Genomic DNA, 20,025 nt, shown 5'->3' on the forward strand with positions numbered 1-20,025 from the left:
GCCACAAGGATCCTTCGCTGGGCGGAAAATCATTTAAGCGCTCTGTCAGCTGTCTTCATTCCGGGAGTGGACAACTGGGAAGCAGACTTCCTCAGCAGACACGATCTCCATCCAGGAGAGTGGGGACTTCATCAAGAAGTCTTTGCAGACGTAACACGTCTTTGGGGAACTCCTCAAATAGACATGATGGCGTCACGCCTCAACAAAAAACTTCGGAGGTATTGCGCCAGGTCTCGGGACCCTCAGGCAGTAGCAGTAGACGCTCTGGTAACACCGTGGGTGTTCAAATCGGTCTACGTGTTTCCTCCTCTTCCTCTTATCACAAAGGTGTTGAGGATCATAAGATGAAGAAGAGTACGAACGATACTCGTTGTCCCAGACTGGCCTCGAAGGGCCTGGTACTCGGATCTACAAGAGATGCTCACAGGATATCCCTGGCCTCTTCCTCTGAGGAAAGACCTGTTGCAGCAGGGGCCCTGTGTATTTCAAGACTTACCGCGGTTACGTTTGACGGCATGGCGGTTGAACGCCGAATCCTAGCAAAAAAGGGGATTCCGGAAGAGGTCATCCCTACTTTAATAAAGGCTAGGAAGGAGGTGACGATAAAACATTATCACCGTATCTGGCGAAAGTATGTGTCTTGGTGTGAGACCAAGAATGCACCTTCGGAAGATTTTCATCTGGGTCGCCTTCTCCACTTCCTACAGACAGGAGTGGATATGGGCCTGAAATTAGGCTCTGTTAAGGTACAGATTTCGGCCCTCTCGATTTTCTTTCAAAAGGAATTGGCTTCTCTTCCAGAAGTCCAGACGTATGTAAAGGGAGTGCTGCACATCCAGCCCCCTTTTGTGCCTCCAGTGGCACCATGGGACCTGAACGTGGTGTTGCAGTTCCTAAAATCACACTGGTTTGAACCACTTAACAAGGTTGAGTTGAAATTTCTTACCTGGAAGGTGGTCATGTTGTTGGCTTTAGCATCAGCAAGGCGAGTGTCAGAATTGGCGGCTTTGTCACACAAAAGCCCCTACTTGATTTTTCATGTGGATCGAGCTGAATTGAGGACATGTCCGCAATTTTTGCCTAAGGTGGTTTCTTCGTTCCATATGAATCAACCTATTGTGGTGCCTGTGGCTACAAGTGACCTGGAGGATTCCAGATCCCTGGACGTAGTCAGGGCCTTAAAAATTTATGTAGCCAGGACGGCTAGAATTAGGAAAACAGAGGCTCTGTTTGTCCTGTATGCGGCCAATAAGATTGGCGCTCCTGCTTCGAAGCAGACTATTGCTCGCTGGATCTGTAATACGATTCAGCAGGCTCACTCTACGGCTGGATTGCCGGTACCAAATTCGGTTAAGGCCCATTCCACTAGGAAGGTGGGCTCTTCTTGGGCGGCTGCCCGAGGCGTCTCGGCATTACAACTTTGCCAAGCGGCAACTTGGTCGTGGTCAAACACTTTTGCTAAATTCTACAAGTTTGATACCCTGGCTGATGAGGACCTAGCGTTTGCTCAGTCGGTGCTGCAGAGTCATACGCACTCTCCCGCCCGATTGGATGCTTTGGTATAAATCCCATGGTCCTTACGGAGTCCCCAGCATCCTCTAGGACGTAAGAGAAAATAAGATTTTAAACCTACCGGTAAATCTATTTCTCCTAGTCCGTAGAGGATGCTGGGCGCCCGTCCCAGTGCGGAAACTCTGCAAGACTTGTATATAGTTGTTGCTTACATAAGGGTTATGTTACAGTTGACATCGGTCTTGGACCGTTACTGTCGTTTGTTCATACTGTTAACTGGTTATGTATGTTCCAGGTTACATGCAGTGACAAACGCAAGATTTAGCGAGGAGGGTTTCCGTGGGTGGGTGTGTATGTATATGCGCAGGTATGTGTAATAAATATATATATATATATAGATATATACACACACACAAACATACATACATATATATGTACGGAGGCAGGACGGCACTCATTGAGACTGGTAAACCATAGAAAATCAGCACAGGACACTGAAGCTGTTTGTCAACGTTTCAGAGTTAGACTCCTTTAAAAGAGTCTAACTCTGAAACGTTGACATACAGCTACAGCGTTCTGTGCTGATTTTCTATGGTTTACTAGTCTCTATGAGTGCCATCCTGCTTCCGTACATTTAATCTGATTCTGACGTGCCATTCATCATTTGCAGATATATATATATATATATATATATATATATTTGTGTGGTCGTCTGGCACTCTGGATGATAAAAAGCAAAGATGCCAGGGTGGCCTCCTGAAATTAATATATCTGGTAATCCTCCTTGGGTCCTGTGATAGGACCTCTATTGAAGAAAAATAGGTGGCACTCCAAGGACTTAAATAAAGTCTAACTGTATTAAAAAATAATAATTTCATGGATCAAAAAACAACGTTTCAAGGCTCTACAGCCTTTCCATCAGGTTATGCATTATAGGTGAGGTGAAAAAAAACAGAGGTATTTTGTTTATTGATCTCACCTATAATGCATAACCAGATGAAAAGGCCGTAGAGCCTTGAAACGTTGTTTTTTGCACCATGAAATTTATTTTTTGAATACAGTTTGACTTTATTTAAGTCCCTGGAGTCCCGCCTATTTTTCTTCAATAGAGGTCCTATCACAGGACCCAAGGAGGATTACCGTTTTTTTATATATCTCACATTTATATATGTATATATATATATATATATATTCACAAACTCACACATGTAAACACACATACATACACTCACACATGTAAACACACATACATACATACTGTACATACAAGCACACACACACAAACCCACATACATACATACATACACGCATTCATATCATACAAAAACAGACTTAAACAATGATTTCAAACTTACATACAGAGGAGCGGCCACGGCAGCGTGAGGCAGAGTGAGGATAGAGGGAGCTGCTGTGGCTGAGCATGCGCAGCCAGCAGCTCCCCCGACACCCGGGACATTCTCTAAGCAGAGAGCTGCATGGCTCTCTGCTCTTGTTGCAGCTCCGTCCGCGATCGCGGCTTTTGCTTTTGTTGAGACGGAGACAGCTGTGTCTCCGTCTCAAAACATTTTTTGGGGTCATCAGGGGGGGTTTCCAGGTACTCGGAAACCCCCCCTGTGTGCGCCACTGACATGGTATGATTGGTGTGGGCTGGTATGAATCTTGCCCTTGGATTGCTAAATCCTGCCTTGTATTGTCCATCTCCTCTGGGCACAGTTCTCATAGAGGGAGGTGCCAGTGCACACCCATAGTCAAAGTTCTTTTTAGGTGCCCTATCTCCTGCGGAGCCCGTCTATACCCCATGGTCCTTACGGAGTCCCCAGCATCCTCTACGGACTAGGAGAAATAGATTTACCGGTAGGTTTAAAATCTTATTTTTACGTTTCTTATCAGATAATTTCTTCTTTTTTTGGTTATTCATTTTTGCTTCTTGGATTTTACATACCCTCTATGACATTGGGCATCGGCCTTAGCAGACGACGTGGAATTGCATCATCAATGTCATGACTGGTGGCAGCAGCAGCTTCAGCACTAATACTAGGAACTGGAAGTGGTTCCTGATCTTTCACTATTTCTTCCTCAAAATTTTTGTTCTCCATTTCACAGGACAGCACCCCTTTATTATTATTACTACAGCACGCAGAACAGTGCCCCTTTATTTGCACAGCACCCCTGTATTTTAACAACACCCCTGTATTTTTACAGCATAAAGGACAGGGTCAGTATACCTTTATTTTAACAACATCCCTGTATTTTTACAGCATACAAGACAGGGACACAGCACCCCTGTATTTTCACAGCACCCCTGTATTTTTACAGCATACAGGACAGTAGCAGAACCCTCTATTTTAACAACACCCTGTATTTTTACAGCATACAAGACAGGGACACAGCACCCCTGTATTTTCACAGCACCCCTGTATTTTAACAACACCCCTGTATTTTTACAGTATACAGAACAGGGCCAGTGTACCTATATTTTAACAACACCCCTGTGTTTTTACAGCATACAAGACAGGGACACAGCACCCCTGTATTTTTACAGCACCCCTGTATTTTAACAACACCCCTGTATTTTTACAGCATGCAGAACAGGGCCAGTGTACCTTTATTTTAACAACACCCCTATATTTTTACAGCATACAAGACAGGGACACAGCACCCCTGTATTTTCACAGCACCCCTGTATTTTAACAACACCCCTGTATTTTTACGGTATACAGAACAGGGCCAGTGTACCTTTATTTTAACAACACCCCTGTATTTTTACAGCATACAAGACAGGGACACAGCACCACTGTATTTTAACAACACCCCTGTATTTTTAAAGCATACAAGACAGGAACACAGCACCCCTGTATTTTTACAGCATACAGGACAGGGCCAGCACCCCTGTATTTTAACAACACCCCTGTATTTTTACAGCATACATGACAGGCCCAGTGTACCTTTATTTATTCAACACCCCTGTATTTTTTACAGCATACAGGACAGTGCCCCTGTACAACACAGGACAGCAACACCCATGTACAACACCCCTAACAGCACAGGACAGCACTCCTAACAGCACACAGGACAGCACCCCTAAAGAGCACACACAGACCCCACCTGATGCCACCACCCACAGAGAGACAGAGGTCTGTCTTCCTCACTCTCCAAGTCTGGAATTAAAATGGCGGCGACACGCAGCCCCCTGTATGGATTCCAAAACCCGCGAGAATCCGTCAGCGGGATGATGATGTTTTGCCTCATACTGGGATCCAAGTCTGGCGGTAAGTCCCAAGCCGGACTCGGTTCCCGGCTCGGATCATGAAGTTCGGGGGGGGTTTGGATCTCTGAGATCCGAGCCTGCTCATCACTACTGATAACTAATAATAAAACACCCACAGGCAAGGGTGTATGTTGTCAATAGATCTACAGTGTCTAGTTAGACAGTCACTAGGTCGACAGCATATGATCAACATGCATTAGGTCGACATGGTCCTTAGGTTGACCTGTGAAATGTTGACAGTGCTTATGGTCAACAGGTAGAAAAGATCAGCAGGTCCAAATGGTTGACAAGACAATGGGCGAAAAACATATGGTCGACGTGAGTTATTATTTTTTCAACTTTTTTCATACTTTACCAACCATGTGGACTACGATTAGGAATAGTAGCTTGAAGCATGGTGAGCAAAGGAAGACATGCAAGGGCACACGGTGCACTATTGGGGGGGGGGGGGGGCGGCACAAAAATGCAAAAATGTTGTGTCAACCTTTTCTTGTGTCGACAATTTTCCATGTCAACCTTTTCCTGTATTGACCTTTTGTACCTGTCAACCTTTTCCAGTGTCGACCTTTCATAGGTTGACCTAATGACCATGTCGACATTTTGCCCACACTGACAGTTTCACTGTCGACCATATGGTGTGGACCTAATGAACGTAGACCTTCTGGTCTGTAGATCTATTGATCAGTAACCCTGGCATAAAATGCAGGCCATATTGCCACAACCTTTCTGTTAGCTTTTGTATAAAACTACTTACATTTAATTAATTAGTCTGTGTTTGTAGCTGTATTTTATTCCTGTATTAAACATTATTGCCCTACATTACTAATAACGACTATTTGTTATAATGAAGCACTAAAGGATGCTCTGGCACTAAATAAAAGGAAACTAGAAATAATCGTAGTAGTAATAATAATAATAATAAAAAAAATAGATTGTAAGCTTGCGAGCAGGGCCTTCCTACCTCTGTGTCTGTCTGTTTTTACCCAGTTTTGTTCTATTACTGTTGTTCTAATTGTAAAGCGCAACAGAATATGCTGCGCTATATAAGAAACTGTTAATAAATAAATAATAAATAAATAAATAATAATAATAATACAACCCACAGGCAGGGGCATCTAATTAGAGGAGGGGGCCCTTGTGCAGTCTCCATCTGGGCCCCCTCCTCTCTAGCCAGCAGTGCAGTAGACTCTGAGCACTTTGGCCACTAGAGACCCTATCGCTGTAACAGAGTCCAGTGCACATGCACAAGTATTCGGGCCAATGGCGCAGCGGCCATTTTCCCAGTGATTTTTCTACTGTGCATGCGCAAAACACCAGGAAAATTACAGCCACACCATTTTCCCAGTGATCTGTGCAGCGCTGTTGCCACCGATGCAGAACTCCGACGGGGTAAGTATTCAAGAAATAGCTGCAGGATGTGTACCACACACACTGCACCCATTATAGATATGCCACTGCACAGAGGACAGAATCTACATGTACAGTTACAGGATTACTCTTTTGACTAATTAGAAATGTAAGGAGCTGTCCTCATAAAAGTGTATAACATGAATATACAATATAAAGTGGGATTTGATTGGTGTGTTGTTTACTACTAATTGAAAAAAAACTGTAAGAAAACATTTATTTATTATTTTTTATATTAACAGTTACTTATATAGCTATAGCAATGTTAGGGACCCACCTGATGAGGTCACCAAGCCGTGGTAGGTAGACCCATATTTTGTGCTAATTTACTCCATGTTAAAGAGTTTATTATAATTGTTCTGATTGTCAGTGTTCTTAGTGTTTACAGTGTGCACTTACATTTTCTCTTTTTTTTCTGTGTGGCACTACAAGTCTTAGCATGGCAGCACCAATTATTATCTTTAGAATTAGGGTGTGCTGTAGAGCTACTCCCTCTCTTATAGTTACTTATATAATGCCAGCATATTCCGTTGTGCTTTGCGATTGGGAGCAAACAATCATAAAACATGGCTGGGTAATAACAGCACAAGGAGGTGTTATGTACAGTCTATTGTAATACAATGGGGTATATTTAGTATTTACTAAGGTCCCGATTTTGACCGAGATGCCGTTTTTTCATCAAAGTGTCATCTCGGTAATTTACTAAGCAAAAATCACGGCAGTGATGAGGGCATTCGTAATATTTTGGAAGTCCTAGGAAAAATCACGAATCAATACACCATCGGTCAAATACGCCTGCAATTTGCTAGAAATCGGGAATTTACTAAAAAGTGCAAAACACAAACACTGCCGACAATAGCCAAACACTGCCGTGATAAAATACAAATCGTGAAAAAGTGCTAAAAAAAACAGACCTGCTTTTTTATCCCGTGTTTGTATAGGCATGCACGGATCCATGAGATCCGTGCATGTTTTTCAGTGGGAAGGGGGGGGAAATGTTCTAAATTTTCAGAAAAAAAATTGCGTGGGGTCCCCCCTCCTAAGGCAAACCAGCCTCGGGCTCTTTGAGCCGATCATGGTTGCAGAAATATGGGGAAAAAATGGACAGGGGTTCCCCCATATTTAAGAAACCAGCATCGGGCTCTGCGCCTGGTCCTGGTTCCAAAAATACGGGGGACAAAAAGAGTAGGGGTCCCCCGTATTTTTGAAACCAGCACCGGGCTCCACTAGCTGGACAGATAATGCCACAGCCGGGGGTCACTTTTATACAGTGCCTTGCGGCCGTGGCATCAAATATCCAACTAGTCACCCCTGGCCGGGGTACCCTGGGGGAGTGGGGAACCCTTCCATCAAGGGGTCCCCCCCCAGCCACCCAAGGGCCAGGGGTGAAGCCCGAGGCTGTCCCCCCCATCCAATGGGCTGCGGATGGGGGGCTGATAGCCTTTGTGATGTGTTTGATATTGTTTTTAGTAGCAGTACTACAAGGCCCAGCAAGCCTCCCCCGCAAGCTGGTACTTGGAGAACCAGGGGTGACTCTTTTTGTCCCCCGTATTTTTGGAACCAGGACCAGGCGCAGAGCCCGATGCTGGTTGCTTAAATATGGGGGAACCCCTGTCCATTTTTTTCCCATATTTCTGCAACCAGGATCGGCTCAAAGAGCCCGAGGCTGGTTTGCCTTAGGAGGGGGGACCCCACGCAATTTTTTTTTTACATTTAAACTTTATTTTATTTTTTAACAAAGTGCACAATGAAGCCCAGCACGGATCTCTCAGATCCAGCCGAGATTCATTGTATTAAAGTCAGCAGTGTTTTACAAGTCACTCACGTAAAACACTGCCAAAAAAAACGAATGACATCGACATCGGAAAACCCGAAAATGCAGAATACTGCAGCTTAGTAAATTAGTCGTAATCAATTCAAAAAGTTGCATATTTACACTTTCGATGTCATTCGTGATTGAACTTTGACCTCAAACGGGAAAACACGAATCTTAGTAAATTTACCCCAATGTTTCTTTTATTCATCATAATGTGGATTGGTAAAACCAAAGGTGACTAAGATACCTGGTAGTCTATAGTAGATGGTGTCCTGTAACTGCCTGCCGTACCAACATTTGTGACAGAGACATGAACTCAGCCAAAGATCTCATTTGCATATGCAGTAATGACAAAGGGGTCTATTGTGACACATCTGCATCCAATGTTCCATACAGCCATGGCAGCCTATTTACTAGCTTATGCTAATGTGAGATATGCGTCGGCATGAGTGCTACCTACCCACTGCACGTCTGCTTCAGGCCCACTGTTTTTCTATCCGAAGCAGCAATAATTTATATTGGGACTTACACCCAACAAGAGTTACATTATGTGTCCCATCTGCACAACAAACGAGCAGGGAAGTCTCTTTACAAACCCACAAGACGGATCAGTTTCATGCATCCGATTAATTGCTGCCCAGTTACCACCGAAACATCCAAATTACTGAAAGAGAGCTAGGTCAATGGATGGATCATTCTATATGCACTTGTAAACACCGTCTATGTGCATCAACTGCATATGCATTATCCAGTGCATGCGCAGTCAGCAATGTTACAGCGCATGCACCATATGCAGATAGCAGCAAGATCTATCTACATTCCCATTTGCATCTGACATAGAATGAGGCCCTGTAATAACAAATATTATAAAGACTATAATGACGTTTGAGTGGTGGATAAGAAGGGTATCTGGTGGCATGTCACATACTAGCAGTTGCCACAAAAAAGTATCCAGCTCTCTGAAACTTCAGCCTACAGACACTCTGCCCAAAACTTAGCAAATGTAAGATTAATATGTTAAAATAATGCTAAAGAAGACCCCTTTCCCTAGTACTTAGCTGTACAATGTGCAGGTCATTGTTGTGCTATACACAGGGTTGGACTGGCCCACAGGGGTACAGGGGAAACAACCGGTAGGCCCTACTGCCTGGGGGCCCACCCCCTCTTCTAGGCATCAGGTTCCAGACTGTGCTGTTACTAATCTAGTACATTATCATGCATACAATACAGTATTTACTGTATATATTTATCTAGGGGATCAACACTTGCAAAATGGTTTAGGTAAACCAATGTGGCGGCTGGGCACACCCCCTCTAGAGTTCTGGCTCAGTATTCCACAAGTAGATCCTGAAGACTCCCTGGACTTTTTGCTGTATGTGTAACACAATGGTATTGGCAGGTGTCTATGTTGTTAGAGCAGTGGTTCCCAAACTTTTTTTTTAATCATGGCGCCCTAGAGTATCAGAATTTTTTCACAGCACCCCTAGGCCAAAAGTTTCTTTGAAAATGTTAGAAAACAATAAGTAAATGATGTTTATGTGTCATCATTAGTTTTTGTAGTGTGTTGCGGGACAATATTTGCTTCTGTTTGTCTTCATATTTTATAATTGGCAGCCACAAGCACTAGTTGTGATTATTACTTTGACCAAAAATAGTTTGAATAGGTCCTGGACCACCAATCCAAGGCACCCCTGCAAGTGTCCCAAGGCACCCCAGGGTGCCTAGGCACACAGTTTGGGAACCACTGGGTTAGAGATAGGTATCACAGGTGTTCAGTGTCTTAGTGATGGAACCTTTCCCGCAGGGCCGGATTAACAATGGGGCAGGTGGAGCTGCAGCTCCAGGCCTCCCCATGAAAATAGGCCCATCGGAGACAGGCAGAATTGACAGGGGAAAAAAAAGTTCCTGTGAAAAAACTGCCAGCGGCCGTCCTCCCAGGCCCCCGCCTTCCCTCTGCCGGAGCTTCCCCCTAACCCTGAGGTTACACTACTGAGCCGCGAGCAATCATGACAAACCCCCCCATCCCACCGGAGGTTACACTAAGCCACGGCCAATAATACCTGACACCCCCAGCAGTGAGCAGGGCAGATCAGAGAGATAGCCTTTCCGGGGCTGTGCCACCCTGCAGACTAGTGTGCCAGTCAAACCACTGCCGCCTCCGCACCCATCTCAAGCGCAGCAATCCCAGTAGTCATTTTTATGTTTAAAGCAATACTGCTTCGTGCTGGATTCAGGGCCTGACAATTTACTATGATGTTAATGGAGTAGATCATAAGAAATTCAAATTACCATCTGAATTTTACCCTTTGCAGCATAGAGGTCCTTTTATTGAGGGTTTCTATACCACAACCTTGAGGGAGTTTAGGGAGTTGTGTACTGAACGGGATGCTATGAGTCTGCGGGATAATCTATCAAGATCCGAGAGAACAGCACTTAACAGACTCATGAGAGATGAAGAGATAATCATCAAGCAAGCCGATAAGGGCGGCGGCCTGGTGATCCAGAATATTGGTGATTATCTCTTTGAGGCTCACAGACAACTTAATGATAGCACCTTTTACAAGAAAATTCCTAAAGATCCCACAAGCATCTATCAGGGTGAACTAAAGTCCCTATTGGAAATGGCATTAGATGAGGGGATCATTAACAAAGAAACGTACTTGTTTCTGATGGTCAAATACCCGGTTGTCCCCATATATTACCATCTACCGAAGGTACACAAATCTCTAGTATCTCCACCAGGGCGTCCCATCATATCAGGGGTGGGATCCCTGACATCTAACTTATCCGCATATATAGATGCACATTTACAAAAATATGTTCAGGCCTTGCCCTCTTACATTAGAAATATGACACATTTTCTTCAAAAACTGGATGGCATACTTTGGAGGGATTCCTACACACTTTTGACATATGATGTGGAATCCCTCTATACCAATATAGCACATGATCTGGGTCTTTTGGCGATTAATCATTATCTATACTATGACACAGAGGTTAATGTTTCTCTTCGCACCTTTATTTTGTCAGCTATGAGGTTTATTTTGGAGCACAATTATTTTTCGTTTGATTCACAGTTTTATTCACAAATCAAGGGTACTGCCATGGGGACCAGATTCGCACCGAGTTTTGCCAACCTATTTTTGGGGTACTTCGAGGAACGCCTCATCTGGGGAGGGCGTCTCAGTGCGGGCCTGGTCCTCTATGGCAGATACATAGATGACCTATTTTTCATTTGGGATGAGGATGTTTCACCTTTTTCACTACTCACTGGTTTTCTTAATTCAAACACAATGGGTCTAAAATTCACTAACACTTTCAGCAAAGTATCTATCAATTTTCTTGATATCACTGTCACTATTCAGGACGGTAGAATAGTCACTTCCACATATATCAAAGATGTGGACTGTAACAATTACCTACACTTCACTAGCAGTCACTATAAACCATGGAAACTAAATATACCCAAAGGACAGTTCCAGCGGTTACGTTGGAACTGTTCCACTGAGGAGGCCTTTAAGAACCAAGCAGAGAGCATGTACAATGCATTTATACGGCAGGGATATCCTGCACACATTTTGGACAAAGCCCTCATGGAGACCCAATCTAAATCTAGGAATACACTAGTCCATCCGGTAGTTAAGAAGAAACAAGAACCCAATGATAGACAAATAGCGTTTATTACACAATACAATACAGCTGCAAAGGGTATTAAAAGAATTATCACAAAGAATTCTGCCATTCTGAAATCAGATAAACGTTTAGAGACAACATTAACCGGAAGAAACCTGGTGGTGTTTAGAAAAGCTGATTCATTGAGGCAAAAACTAGCACCAAGTTTATTTAAAAGAAAACCCAAAGAAATGGGAGAGAATACTCTGAGATTACCATCTAAACCAAATGGATTCTTTAAATGTGGTAAAGACAGATGTGTAACCTGTCTCTTTGCAGAAAATAAATGTACAAAGATCAAATCCTTCAGTAGATCAGAAGAGTTTGAGATTAAAGGTTTTATGAACTGTAGGACCAACTTTGTGATATATGTCATTCAATGTAAATGCGGCATACAGTATGTTGGCCGCACTATTCGCCCCCTCCATGAAAGGTTCATGGAACATAAGAGGAACATCACAAAGAATATTAAAACTCATAGTCTGTCCAGTCATGTTTCTTGGTGTGAGAAGGGTGCTGTCAATGGTTTGACCATTAGAGCAGTAGAACACATAAAAGTAACCATGAGGGGAGGCGATAGATATAGAAAACTTTGTATGCGCGAAGCATTTTGGATTTTCCAATTACATACCTTGAGTCCACATGGTCTTAATGACACGGTGGAACTCAATGCTATCTAATTGGCCTCTCCTTCTGCATTAATTTTGATAGACTATGTGAGTGGTGGTGGCAGGTTTTGTCCCCAATTGTGGGGTAAAGTACAGCTGTCCCCAAGAATCGCCTTTGACAATTGTGTACTTGGTTTTCTGTTTTGTCCCTCTGTGAGTATCGGAGGAGTGGACGAATACCTACCCCACTTTGGCAGATCGAGTTTAAATATATCTCTCTGCCCTCTTGGGGTGGATTCGTCCATTCCCCCGATCCAGTATCGTATGTAGCATGATCTATATGAAAAAATGGAATGGATTAAATAGTTTTATCCATTTTGTACCATTGGGGTAGTGCTATCTATGTCTATTCAATTGTCTAGATTTAATAAATAGTAATGTATATTCTCCCTATATGCATTCTAATTTGTTCTTTAATTTTATTTTTATCGATGTTCATTTATATGGAATACATATAGATTCCTCTCTATTTTGTGCCATATGAGGTGTAATAAATAGATAAAGTTAGATAAATCTGAGTGGGAATATCTCCCCTATAGATATAAGGTTTAGAGAGTATTATCAATACTATGAATATGTTTGATCTATTATTGGAACAGTCATATCGAACTGACAAGAATGTATTTGACTAATGACTGTTGCAACTGTATTGATTTATCTACTATATGTATGCTTTACATAATTTATGAATTTGGATTACAAGCAATTATATTAAGAGTGCTATGCTGCTGTCTCCCGCTCCGCTAGTAAATGGTAATATATCAAAATATATCAGAATAATAATTATATGTAAATTTAATTTTATTTTTGGTATTTTACTCTATTTAATTGTTTTTTTATTTAGTTAGGAATGAGTATGTATAGATATGCTTATCTAAGATTGCTGGATCTGTTTGTGGAGCCGATTATGACTCCGCCTGCACACACATTCATTAATGAGCCAAACAGGTGCCTTCCAGGTGCCTGTACTAATGACCATCCCAGGAGTCCTTTAAATATGAGGAACCAGTAGGATGGGATCATCATAACCCTCTGAGGAAACGACCAAATTGTGCCGGTCGAGAAACGCGTCAGGGCTGTTTTAGGATCCGACTACTTCTCATCTGACCACCTTTACCTCTTACGGCTTTTTACCCGTTCCAGCTCCACTCCACTGTCGGGTCAAATTTGCCCGAGCAGAGCCACCTGCACTGGTCCCTTTTGCAATACGGGGACCGTGGCTGCCAGCTCATCGCCTCGGATCAACGGCATCTTGGTTAATTACAGCACCGCCAGATGATCCATAGAAGCGGTGAGCGGTTACTAGTCTGACACGTTACAGCAAGGAGAGAGCATTGGACTTAGCCGCTGGAGCCAGCGGCACCCAAGCACTTGCTAGTGCTATACATACACCGAGGAAGTGGTAAGCGTCATTACCCTGATATGAGGCTACACTAAATAGAACGGAACTGGTGCGGTGTCCATTTGAGGTAATCAATAGAGGTCTGATTTATAACCAACAGTGCACTTACTTTGTATTCATCTGACTTTTATCTGAACAAATTCATTACAAATATGAGACTGTTACATGGATAATATCCAGACTTTCAGCATCTAAACATCAGCTGTCAACTCTTAGGACTATCAATTTATATATCATCTTTATACCAGTCTATCAGTGCACTAAACTGTGTGGAATATATGGAGTTGTAGTGCGGAATTTTATTGGTTTTATTACTATTAAATAGGTATATGTATACCGTATTATGTGATCACTGTATATATTAAAATTGTGAAACTTCAGTGGAGTCTGCCTGCGCTCTCTCGTCCAGTTTTTGTGTATACACAGGGTTGGACTGGCCCACAGGGGTACAGGGGAAACAACCGGTAGGCCCTACTGCCTGGGGGCCCACCCCCTCTTCTAGGCATCAGGTTCCAGACTGTGCTGTTACTAATCTAGTACATTATCATGCATACAATACAGTATTTACTGTATATATTTATCTAGGGGATCAACACTTGCAAAATGGTTTAGGTAAACCAATGTGGCGGCTGGGCACACCCCCTCTAGAGTTCTGGCTCAGTATTCCACAAGTAGATCCTGAAGACTCCCTGGACTTTTTGCTGTATGTGTAACACAATGGTATTGGCAGGTGTCTATGTTGTTAGAGCAGTGGTTCCCAAACTTTTTTTTTAATCATGGCGCCCTAGAGTATCAGAATTTTTTCACAGCACCCCTAGGCCAAAAGTTTCTTTGAAAATGTTAGAAAACAATAAGTAAATGATGTTTATGTGTCATCATTAGTTTTTGTAGTGTGTTGCGGGACAATATTTGCTTCTGTTTGTCTTCATATTTTATAATTGGCAGCCACAAGCACTAGTTGTGATTATTACTTTGACCAAAAATAGTTTGAATAGGTCCTGGACCACCAATCCAAGGCACCCCTGCAAGTGTCCCAAGGCACCCCAGGGTGCCTAGGCACACAGTTTGGGAACCACTGGGTTAGAAATAGGTATCACAGGTGTTCAGTGTCTTAGTGATGGAACCTTTCCCGCAGGGCCGGATTAACAATGGGGCGGGTGGAGCTGCAGCTCCAGGCCTCCCCATGAAAATAGGCCCATCGGAGACAGGCAGAATTGACAGGGGGAAAAAAGTTCCTGTGAAAAAACTGCCAGCGGCCGTCCTCCCAGGCCCCCGCCTTCCCTCTGCCGGAGCTTCCCCCCTAACCCTGAGGTTACACTACTGAGCCGCGAGCAATCATGACAAACCCCCCCATCCCACCGGAGGTTACACTAAGCCACGGCCAGTAATACCTGACACCCCCAGCAGTGAGCAGGGCAGATCAGAGAGATAGCCTTTCCGGGACTGTGCCACCCTGCAGACTAGTGTGCCAGTCAAACCACTGCCGCCTCCGCACCCATCTCAAGCGCAGCAATCCCAGTAGTCATTTTTATGTTTAAAGCAATACTGCTTCGTGCTGGATTCAGGGCCTGGCAATTTACTTCCAGGGAGGGAGGCAGGGTACAGAGTCAATATTCGACTGAAGCCGCTTGTTGGAGAGAACCTGGAAGCGTGGTTGACGGACGGGTCGTGCTTGGACAGAGCGACACAATCTTGTTGACGGTGAGCCCTCCTCTCCCCTACCATCCATCCATATGTCTGTCTATGCCCCCCCATCTGTCTATGCCAACCGCGTCTGTCCGTCTATGCACCCCCACCCCCCCCATCTGTCTATGCACTCCCCAATCCGTCTATGTCCCCAACTCCCTGTCCATTTGTCTATACCCTGCCCCCGTCTATCTATCCATCTGCAGTATGCCCCCATATGGTGTTCTGTCCATCTATGCCCCCAACCACCATCCATCTATGCCGGGTCCTTCTATGCCCCCATATTGTGCTCTGTCTGTCTATGCACCCCCCAACCCCCCCTCCCCCCCAAGGTCTGTCTGTCCTTCTATACTTTTTATGCTCCTATATGGTGCTCTGTCCGTCTATGCCCCGTCCGTCCATCTATACACTCCATTGTTTGTCTATCCATCTATGCCCCCATGTGGTGCTCTGTCCGTCCATCTATGCCCCTATGTCTTTCCGCCTGTCTGTCTATGCACCATATGGTGCTCTGTCCATCCGTCTGTCCATCTATGCCCACCGTCCCTTGTCAATCTATCCATCTATACCCGATATGGTGCTCTGTCCATTTATGCTCCCCCGTCCGTCTGTCAGTCTATGACCCTATATGGTGCTCTGTCTGTCCATGCCCCCATCCATCTGTCCGCCTAACCCCCCCCCCCTCCCTTTGTCCTGTGCTATAGTCAGGTAGTGTCTCCTGCTTGCTCCTCCCCCTTTTCTTAACACTCTCTCTCTCTTGCTCCTCTTTCTTTCTCTCTCAGTCTTTCTCTCTCCCTGACAGTCTCTCTCTCCCTAGCACTGTCTTTCTCTGACACTCTTTCTTTCTCTCTCCTTAACACTGTCTCTTTCTCTCTATCCCCCTCACTCTCTCCCTGACACTATCTTTCTCTCTCCCTGACATTCTCTCTCTGACACTCTCTCTTTCTCTCTCCCCCTTCTCCTTAACGCTGTCTCTATCTCTCTCTCTCCCTGGCACTGTCTCTGTCTCTCTCCCTGACACCGTCTTTCTCTCTCCCTGACATTCTCTCTTTGACACTGTTGCCTTCTCTCTCTCTGTCACTGTCTCTCTCTTTCTCTCCCTGACACCCTTTCCCTAAAACTCACTCTCTTTCTCCCCCCTCCCTCCCTGACACACTCTCACTCACTCCTGCTCACACCCTCCCACTCTCTTGCTCCTCCCCCCTTTCTCTCTCTGACACCCTCTCTCTATCTCCTTGATGCCCTCTCTCTCCCCCCTCATCCTTTTCTCTCTTTCTACCTGACACCCTCTCTCTCACTCCTCTCTCTCCTCTCGTTCCTTCATTTTTCATGAAACCCTCTCTTTCTCCCTCCTCTCTCTCTCTTTCTTCCCTTGATGCCATCTTTGTCTCTCACTCCCTCCCCCTTTTACTAACACTCTCTCTCTCTCTCTCTTGCTCCTCTTTCTTTCTTTCTTTCTTTCTTTCTTTCTCTCTCCCAGTCTCTCTCCCTGACAGTCTCTCTCTCCCTAGCACTGTCTTTCTCTGACACTCTTTCTTTCTCTCTCCCCCTTTCTCTCTCCCCCTCTCTCCTTAACACTGTCTCTTTCTCTCTCTCTCCCTGGCACACTCTCTCTCTCCCTGGCACTCTCTCTCTCCCTGATGTTGTCTTACTCTCTCCCTGACATTCTCTCCCTGACACTCTCTCTCTTTCTCTCTCCCCCCTCTCCTTAATGCTGTCTCTCTCTCTCTCTCTCTCTCTCTCTCTCTCTCTCTCTCTCTCTCTCTCGCACTGTCTCTCTCTCCCTGACATTTGCTCTTTGACACTATTGCCTTCTCTCTCTCTCTGTCACTGTCTCTCTTTCTCTTTCTTTCTCTCCCTGACACCCTTTCTCTCCCTAAAACTCACTCTCTTTCTCCCCCCTCCCTCCCTGACACACTCTCACTCACTCCCGCTCGCACCCTCCCACTCTCTTGCTCCTCCCCCCTTTCTCTCTCTCTCTCTCTCTGACACCCTCTCTCTATCTCCCTGATGCCCTCTCTCTCCCCCCTCATCCTTTTCTCTCTTTCTACCTGACACCCTCTCTCTCCTCTCATTCCTTCATTTTTCATGAAACCCTCTCTTTCTCCCTCCTCTCTCTCTTTCTTCCCTTGATGCCATCTTTGTCAATCACTCCCTCCTGCCCCCTTAAGGGGCATTGTTGTGACAATGACAGGGGGCCCACAATGTTCTAGTTTTGCCCCTGCCAGTAGTCCCTGGATCTGCTCACACTGTACCTACAATGTTGAATTCAGATAGAAGCAAGCAGCCAGCAACATCCAATGCAAAATAGAAAGAGTCTTTATATACCCCCCTCTCCTTCGCCCTCTGGAGGTATACAATAGGCCCTTCAGAAATTTCAGCTCCAGGCCCGTGTGGACCTTAATCTGGCACTGCTTTCCCTAAGAAGTGGTACAGAGAGGTAGGACAGATTTATATGTAAACCGTAAAGGTCATTCAACAGCAATCTCTGTGGAGAGTACCTTTTTATTTTACTGCAAGAATGCTGGCAAAAAACTGGTTATCTGATTATACAACAAGACAATTTAAAAGACATTCAGGAAGGATTAAATCAAGTTGTGGCAATTCAAAGACAATATATTGGCATTCAATAAAGACTATGGGATCTCTTTACTAAGCCTTGGGTGGAGATAAAGTAAATGGAGATAACGTACCAGCCAACTAGATACTAACTGTAATTATTCAAACCCAGACTGTGACGTTTTACTTAAGAGCGGATTGGCTGGTACTTTATCTCCGTTGACTTAATCTCCATCCAAGGTTTAGTAAATAGACCCCTAAACCACTCGACAGCTCATATTACACTTGGTGACTCAATGTGGGCTCCAGCCTGGCTCAAGACAGTGGTTAAAAACAATTCTGATTCATAAACAATTTAGGGGAGATGTACTAAGCAGTGATAAAAGTGGAGAAGTGAGCCAGTGGAGAAGTTTCCCATGGCAACCAATCAGCATTGACGTAACATTTATAATTTGCATACTATAAAAGTATGCAGAGCAGCTGATGGGTTGCCATGGGCAACTTCTCCACTGGCTCACTTCTCCTCTTTTATCACTGCTTAGTACATGTCCCCCTATATCACAGATATGAAAGCAGTAATTAATGCAATTTTCAAAAAAGACAAAAAGAGCATGATGATCAAAAAGAGCAATTTGCACAAATCGATGAAGTCACAAAGACTATCCTCACTTTACTTTCAATATCCCTACATACAGTCCCAATCTTCTAGAAAGGCCACAAATTACACATTAGGTTGCTCTACAGGCAGAACAATCACCTGGCAGATACAAAAACAGGCAACCATTACCCCAGCACCTCACACAAAGTTTATGGTCTTCTCTGGAAGAAAGTAAAAAGGTTGGAAAAAAGCACCAGTATGATACTTGGGTAAATTCATCAAGACAGGCGTATGGGTAACAAGCTAAATAAACTTTATGTTTTACAACAAATACACAAATCATGATCAGCAGAATCCACGGTAGAAGTGCCTGTTCTACAGGAATTGGCAGTATATTGGTATTTATTACACCAGTTACAAAGTTATTTTTGGTTTTATTTTACACTGATGACATGTGGAATTTAATTTGTTAACATTAAGAGAAATGAGTCGCTAACATTTCATTGACTCAAGTTTTTCATTTCTTGATCACCGACAAAACAGCATTCACTCTGTATCTAGAGGCCCAATGCTCAATCTGGATGGGGGTGCTGTAACTGGGTTAACCAAACACTTAGCTGATATATATGACTCTGAAGCTGATAATGTTGGCTTCCAAATGATCGCAGTAGGTTGTTTCAAAGAGAAATGTGCTTCTTCTTTTTTTTAATGCAGAAAGAGGCAAAACAATAGATGACTGGACACTTAATTGAATTAACAAAAAAAATAGGGCCTGATTCAGATGCGAGTGAAGCGGATATGTGAAAATATGCTAATACCGCAGGTGCTGGGATTTGTACAGAGATGCCCATTGACGGTGCCTCTGATGCTCCCCTTGCGTACAATGACGAACCATTGGTTTCGGTATTGGACCCCAAAGCAACCATATTGTTGCTCAGAATAGGCCTAATTCAGACCTGATCGCTAGTGTGCATTTTTTGCATCCCTGCGATCAGGTAGTCGCCACCTACAGGGGTAGGGGGAAATCGCTGTGAATGGGTGCGATCGCATGTGCAGGAGAGCTGCACAAACAGAAGTTTGTGCAGTTTCTGCCCAGACCAGGACTTACTCTTCCAGTGCGATAATCGGTGCCGGAGCTGACGTCAGAAACCCTCCCTTCAAACGCCTGGTCCCTCCTGCAGTTCTCTGGACACTCTTTAAAACAGTCAGTTGCCACCCACAAACAGCCTCTTCCTGTCAGTCACCTTGCGATTGCCCGTGCGATTGCTTTTCTCTCACCATACCGTCGCAGCCCGGCGATCCCCGTCACTGTGGACCGACGCACCTGCGCATTGCGGTGCTTTCACATGCGCAGTTCAGACCTGATCGCAGGCTGTACAAAAACGCAGCCTAGCAATCAGGTCTGAATTAGGCCCCATATTCTGTAGGAAATAAGCC

The sequence above is a fragment of the Pseudophryne corroboree genome, chromosome 2, assembly GCF_028390025.1.
Source record: "Pseudophryne corroboree isolate aPseCor3 chromosome 2, aPseCor3.hap2, whole genome shotgun sequence".
Lineage (NCBI taxonomy): Eukaryota > Metazoa > Chordata > Amphibia > Anura > Myobatrachidae > Pseudophryne > Pseudophryne corroboree.